An 8,409-nucleotide genomic window follows, 5' to 3' on the forward strand; every position below is an offset into this window, starting at 1 on the left:
TAAGACCATAATTCATGTTACTATTTCTGAGAATTGCTCGGGCATTCATGACGCATACGATGCATGCACGATACATGATTCATGATAAACCAAACTCCTACCATTAATAAACATTGAGCGTACAGCAAAATTGAAGTCATTATCAAAATTTGACTTAATTTGATAATTACTTAGAATTTTATAGTATAAAGTTTAGTTGTTATGAAAAGATAATGGAGTCGATTGAAGTTGATAAAGACAAATAAGATTTGGTCATGATTCGATGATCTGTTGATGATGAGTCGTTCATCCAGAAAAGAGAGAAAGAGTCAATGATAAAATTTACTTTTTCATATTGTAATCATTTTCTAGCTGGGTGCCCAACCTATCCCCAAAGCTTTGGGGCAAAAGTTAAAACAGATACAAATAAAATTAAGGAATTTTCAAACTCTAGAAGGCTTAAGGCTTAAGCCTAGGATAAGCGTCAGTCGTCACCACCAGTCCGCCAACAACTAATTTGTAGGAGAAGGCCGAATACAATCCACTCCAATTTTTAAGCGCCAGCGAGAGAGAGAGAGAGAGAGAAATGCATAGATGCGAAGGTAAAATATATATTTCAATTCTTTGAATTTTTATGGGTAATTTTGTTCAACTGTTTCTTCTTACCTTTTTTCACACTCCAAAAGAAAATCACAGTTCCCCATCGATGATTGATGCGAGCTCCTCCTTTGTCAAAATCATCATTATCACTGATGGTCGTTAGACGATAACATACAAGAAAATAAATCTCAATTATTTGTATTAATATTTTATACAAACATGATGTAAGATTATTGTGTATAGAAAAAAAATAATACATTAATAGTCAGTCTATGATAACGAATGATGTATTTTAGTTAAAGATAAATGCTCTTTTAGTATCTATAATTTGAGTTAATTATTCAATTAGTCCTGTATTTTTAAAAATTATTGAAAGAGCTCTATTGATACGTGTTTATATTTTCGTTAAAGTATACTTAATAATTATTTATCTTTCACATGCTACATATCGTGTTGTTTGAATTAAACAAAAATACTATTTTAACTTTTTATCCAACAATTACGGGAATAACGGCATAGATATTTTAGGTAATTATTTAAAATCAGTTTAACAATTATGTAATTAGCTCAAACGGTATGGCTAAAGGGGCATTGCATTTACCTTTAATTAATGTCACCCATTATTGGATGTTAAATTCAATTATTCGTCATCATATTTTAATTTCTCTTATAGTGGTATATTATTTGTTGGCTAGCTCCCACGTCCAGCCACTTGCCCTTAACTTCTTGGCAATCCAATAAGCATTCAATTAAGCTTTTACTTCAGGAAGCCACTCCCATAGATTATACAAAATTGCAAAAGACGTATAACCTATTGCGAATTAAGAGGAGAGAAGGGGGGGTGGGGGGAGATGATAAATACGTAAGCTACATGTATATAGAGAGTTATTTATGTTAATTAAAAAATACATTTTCTTAATACAACTTATCAATAAATTTAATTGCCACAGAGTGTTTTATATTGTGATTTTTTTTATTGACTATGGTGGCGTTTGTTTTTTAACTTAATGACTTAAAATGACTTAACTTAATTAATTAAGTTAATTAGAGGTGTTTGTTTTTATAACTTAATGAGACTTTTTAGATAATTTTGACTTAATAAAATAAGCTAATTTTTTTGGCTTTTTACTTAATGGAGAAATCTGAATTAAGTCAATTACTTGCTAATGTAAAAAATATCCCTGTTTTATAATTTATTTTTCATGTCTATCCCAAAACTCACCCATAGATATTTACCCCACATAAAAATATCCTTGTTTTTTCTTTCTTATATTATATACGATAAAATTTGAAATTTATGGTATTTTATATATTAAAATTTCAAAATAATTATGTATTCACTTGAATATAGTTTTACTTATAAATGTTAAAATATTGTGGTATTTAATATATTATTTATTTGACATTCAAATTAATAAGGATACAAATGTAAAAGTACTCATTTTCAGCTTTTTAAGTTGAAAAAAATAAACAACTTAATACTTATTTTTCGAGATTCAGACAAAAAAATAAACATATTATTCAGATTTAGACATTCAGACCTATTCAGAATTCAGACTAATCCAGGTCTATTCAGATTTCAGACAAAAAAACAAACGCCACCTATGTCTTGATTTTTTTTATTGCAGTTTTTGTTGTTTAAGCCTTTTTTAATATTAAGGTGATGTAACTGCAACTATTGTGAAAAAACCTATAAGTATGAAATAAAAGTTAGTAATATGTAGTATTAAGGTGATTTTTATTTTTATTTTTTATCATACATGTGCAAAATCAACTCAACATAACTTTCAAAATACAGTAGTTAGTGTTTACCAAACACTTTAGTACTGTATCTTTTAAACTACAGTTGGTTCAATCTTAATCCAAAATGAGGCATTAGCTTGCAACATATAATTTTTTTTTTTTTTGTTTACTAATTTTTCACTTACAATTATTAAGGTCAGTTGAATAGACCAAGAATAGACATTTTTTTTTTCTTTTTAGTTAAGATGAATGTTAAATGCTGTTAGGTATTGTCCTAACTTGTGAGTTAGTTGGCTATGTCTTATGCTTACCAATGCGGTGTTTTACCATTGTATTTGACTAGTAAGTAATGTACTATGTTATTTGGCCAAATTAGATTCATATTGAACGGGAGTTACTCACTTTAAGGGGGAGGAAAAAAAAGAAAAGAGTTTCAAAAACCAAAATACTTAAATCAAGGCTTAACTATATTACATATAACACGTAACATATATACAATAAACCCGCGAATTGTCATCATAACAAATCAATTGTTTTATTTTTAAGTGATAATTCAAGAGTTACAATATACTATATATAATGTAACGTAGCATTACTCTTAAAATCGAATATCTTGCATTCATGTTAAAAAAGTCAGTAATTTTATCATCGAATATATATATATATATATTTCTAACAAACAATCGTTGATGTTTTGACAATAATGGATGGCTAGGAAAGCGTACGCGAGAGCACGCTGAATAGGTGAGGAGCATGTGGACTAACAGCCACAACTCGAGAGCATGATTGATAAATAGAACGCTTTGTTTGAAATTGAGGGCATAGGAGGGGGAGGGGCCCAATTGCCTTAACTTTCCGCCACATTATAGAGCCGGCAATGCTTCAACTGTTTTTGCTCCTTAGGCGAGAACCAGCAAGTCAAATTTAGACCAAGCAACAGATACCCGAAAATGAATTCCTCATACAAGTCTCGTTAGTGGGTCCACGTAGTTGCAAGTCGCCATAATGGGGGTGATATGGGGTCATTGCTTTTTCGCTACTTTTAAACGCAAGCAATGATATATATATATATATATATATATATATATCGTCGCTGCTTATTGTATTTGAAAGCTTCATTTCGAGAGTTCTAGTGGGGCAAGCTAATATAACACCTTTTTTTTTTCCTTTTTTTTTTTTTTTTGTGCTTTTAGTGAAAGTCGGTGCATTTGTTGATGCTCTCTCTCCCCTTGCTCCCTTTGTTAAATATATATATATATATATATCGAAGAAAGTTCAAGATGATATTAATAACAATAATGAGTATCTTACGTCTTTCTGACTGGACACATTGGCTTGTTGTCGAATGCCAAATGATTCCATTTTTCACAAATTCAAACCCTAACAGGGTATTTGAAAAGAGAGAGATTTGATACAGAGAATTCAAGAGAGCCACTTGTTTTTCCGCTTTTCTTTTTCTTTTTCTTTTCGCGGGGTGATATTCGATTTTCTCATGGTTCTCTCGGCAATATCGATAGTGATATATACATATATAATTTTTTCAAATAAAGGATTTTTAAATTTCTCCTTTTTCGGTTCTACCTTTTTTTTTTTTTTTGGGGTAATATGAACAATAAAGATTGCGTACAAAGGGGATGCCCACCGTTCGCACGTGCGGCGTACGAATTCTCTCTTACAAAGGTTATATATATATATATGTAGATATATGTATGCCCATGCACCAGATTTTAGGTGCTTCTTCTAGAAAGAGGCCTATGATCCATCAAAGTTATGATCAATTCTCAAATACAATGTGATTAACGCATGGTTCAAAGATTCATTTTCTCTTCAATTAAATCAAAATCGAACGATTTAATTCCTTTTGTCAACTATGGGCCGTATCTAGAAGACTAGAATATTATTTGTTTTTTCGGCTACTTTAACATTTGATTTATAGGTATATATATTTTTTTTAATTAAAGTTCTGTTGAAGAATTGCTAATTTCAACATGACAAACACACACACACACCCACCCACACATATATGAATAGCACAAAATAATCATGAGAAAGTATTAACTCAATTTCGCTACTCAAGAATCAAGATCCCATATCTTTACCATAAACTTAGGTGGCAATTATATTATAATTTTTCTTTTTAATAAAGTTACAATAATATCTAAACTAGTGTGGCGAGATAATAAGACAAATAATCACTTAAAACATATGTATGATAGATTTTAATAATATCAAGTTATATGTAACATTGCCGTTAAGGCTTTGGCTAAGCGGTAGCCTGTGTCTTCCACTTTATTGAGAGCATTGGTTCAAGTTTATATGAGAATTCAAGTATTTTCTCTCTCATCAATGTGGATAGAGGTAGATATGTTTAAACTATTACCACTTTATTTATTTATTATTTTTTTGAAACAAACTATTACCACTTTATTGAGAGCACTGATTCGAGCATTTTATCTTTTTTTTCCCAAACTATTACCTCTTCAACGAATTATTCAAGGCATTAAAAGTCAATAAAATGCTTCTCTTTGGAAGAATTTTAGAAGACATCAAAGCTTACTATATAAATCATACAACAAACAAATGACCATGCAAGTAGGAGTTATATTAATACATACATTAATTAATTGTATTATCTATGATGTATTTTAGAATTTCTCTTCTTTTAAAACACTGCTACACATCTCAAATTTCTACCACCTATGGTTTATTCTAGAATTTATTCTCTTTGTAGAGTACTGCTACACATACTAAATTTCTATTAAAAATTTTATCCTAAATAATGTGGCATTTATTAATTAAATGGTGAAATAATGTAATTGATTCACTTAAATCTTATGAAGAATTATAAAAATTTAAGACGTGTAGTGATCCTTTTTGTAAATTTTAAGTTGGGATATATTGGCTGCTAGCTAAACAAGGAGAATATAAAGGGTCGTTTTATAAATAGTAATGCTACTGTTAATTCACCCCGGGAATTGGAAATATTCCTTATCCTCCTAACAAGTGGAGGAGATCTTGATTTCGGTATCTGTTCTCATGCAAAGAATGCGCAGCAATGTAGACACAACTACCACAATTCGGTTTCCTTGATTTTGACGGTTGGTATAGTGAGAAACTAACACAAAAAAGGCACAATAAGTATGATTTTTTTAATATGTATAATTATAATTTAATCACCCATTAATTTAATAAAAAAAAAGGAATAAATGTAATAATAAGCAGACACGAAGCAACTTGGTCGGCTAAGCGTAAAGGAAGGAAGACAAAGGAACAGAAACCTTATCCCCTCCATCATTGCCAAATTCTACGCTCCATAATCATCAAACCCCCACGGAATCAAATGCCCATCATACCAAATCATTGGTAGGCCCCACCTGTCTCACACTCCTCGCCTCCATTCCTATCTCTTGCCACCTGTCCAATTCCCTATTCTTAATCTACAGCCTCTGTAGTAGATACCAGATAGACTGTCCCTTGCTCTATCTACTCTACTGTCGTTTTGTTGTGACGTTTTTCAAATTAAATAATAAAAAGGGGAGAGAGAGATAAGGTGCAGATTGATTGGTGATGACCTGAAAACCACTAATTAAAATTATTTGGTCCCTTTATTGTACGGACGAGATTTGGAGATTGATTAATCTGATGGCAAATTACTTTAATACGTAATGATTCCCAATCATCTGTTAGAAAGTGAAAGTTGGAGAGGACACCACAACAACAACAACAACAAAAAAAAAAACATATACATACACATACATATATATATATATATATATATATATATATATATTGATTTTCTCCACTGTGTCAAAGTCAATGTCTATCTATTTAGCCCCAACAAATAATTAATGGTTATTATGCCATTTTCTTTTGACATTCAGCCACTCACAGACAGCAGATTTGGATAATTCCTTTTTTAACGCCCAACCCATTACACTTGTTCTTTGCTTTATGATCTATATATATATATATATGGGGAGCCTCTAAGTTACATTTAATGTAACATACATAACTCATCTCAATCACATAAATTGCGGGTCCCATAACGTGTATAACTGTAATAACGTGTCATAGTTACATTCAGTCATTTGATGCACTTGAATTATTAAATTTTTTGAAAAATCAAGTTTTCGATTTTCCTCAACCGTACGTACATATTATTTGAAATCTTGAATGGTGCAGATAATTTGCCAGGGAAAGTTCCGGCTCGGGTCAACATTTATCGATCATATAAAATTGGGTACCTAATTATTTTCCAATAAGCACACCGTGTTGCAGATTTCTTCCTGCCTGCAATTTCTTTGTGGTTACGCTCGTTTGTTTATTTAATTATGAGGAAGAAAAGGGCAAAAGTTTAGAATTGAAGAAACATGTAGCGTCGTTATATTTTCTGTACCGGCAATGATGTTGTCCAGAGAAATGGAATAGGTGGAGAGGCATTAAAAGCCAAGCCAAATTAGGCCCAAGTCGTAAATCATGCTTCTCACGAAGCTTAAAACAAGTCGTGATTGGCGTTCCCTTCGGCCTATCAATCACTGGCGCGTCACGGCGCATATGTACCAAGTGCACATAAGCCAAAATTAAAACCAATATTGCTGGTGTATTAAGACTTCTCAATTTCTAATTATGTAGAAATTAAAATATTAAAAAATAATGTTTGATTAAATCTCGTGGAAACAGGTGCGCCACACTTTTCTGATAAAATAATTAATGGGTTGGGCAGGGGACCATCGAGGGATCGATCGATGGTATGCTGTAAGTGTACGTACATGAATACAAAGAAAGGAAAATAAATGTAGAAGCTCGTGTAATTTGTTGATTTTATTTTATTTGGTGTTTATCATGTTTTATGGGTGACCTAACTTCTCATCAAACATTGCCGACAAAGCATTATTGGAAGTGCTTACACAATGTGTGTGTGCGTGTGTGCGTATAGAGTAACTAGTGGGTCCCATTAATACTCCACATCAACTTTCTAGTTAAGCAAAGATGAGGATTCTTGCTGATGAATCATATTCTGGCAGCACCATTATAATCTCTTTGAAACTCCAATGGTGGCTTCTACCTACTTTCCTGTTTCTCTCCCCTTCTTTAATTTTTCTTTCCCATGAAACAAACAAAAATTAAAGAAAGCCACTACTCATGCATCGTGCATCATGCATCATGCATCATGCATCATCATCTATCATAAATGAAAACCCCTAGATAGTGCACATCCCTATCTAATCCTCACATCCATAATAAGCAAGAAAAAAAACTACCCACCATCCTCAATTAATAAAAAGAATATGCAATTGCAATATTGGTAAGCAAGGTGACATGATAACCCATCTCTAGCCACTTAAAACCAAGGCATGGAGTGGGAGACAGTTCATGTGGTCTGTCGTAAAGGGAACTTAATTGTTAATATTCAATGATGCCTTTCTAATAAATAAAAAAAATTTTCGATAACCCTTTTAATGATCATCACGTTCGCATAGTACACATGCCCAACTTTTAACCAAAATTATCAATATAGGCAAATCTTTGAGCGCATATTGCAAAAAACATGGGTTAGCTATTTATTAATGTTTCGAGAAAGAGTGACCAAAGAATAAATTAAAGATGATAAATTATAGGCGAATATTTCTAATAGGAAAAGAATATTGAGAAATCAAAACTATCACTGGCGCCTACTGGAACAAGTCACAAGAGCGAGATAAACAAAGCAAAAGTTGGCCAATAATTGAATATATATTTAGTGTGAGACACGAAAAGTAGAACTGTATGTATACAGAAAAAAGCAATTTTAAAGGTAAAAAAAATGTAAGTGGTAACAGTTAATCTTGGTACGTTAACGGGTGGCCAAGAGCTGACGAATCATGCTCTTGATGTGTTTCCCCACTCCCATGTGAACTGTAGTAGAATTCTAGTGAGAGAGAGAGAGAGAGAGAGAGAGAGTTGCTTTTGCTTTTTTTTTTATAATATTTTTCTTGATTAATTTGTTGTGATGATGAGGATAAAATAGTAGTGGGGTTCAATTGGTCAACCTTTGCAAGAGAGAAAAGGGGCTTTCTTAAATCATAATTTCACACTCCCAGATTCGTT

This window comes from Citrus sinensis, chromosome 7 (genome assembly GCF_022201045.2).
Source record: "Citrus sinensis cultivar Valencia sweet orange chromosome 7, DVS_A1.0, whole genome shotgun sequence".
NCBI classification, from domain to species: domain Eukaryota; kingdom Viridiplantae; phylum Streptophyta; class Magnoliopsida; order Sapindales; family Rutaceae; genus Citrus; species Citrus sinensis.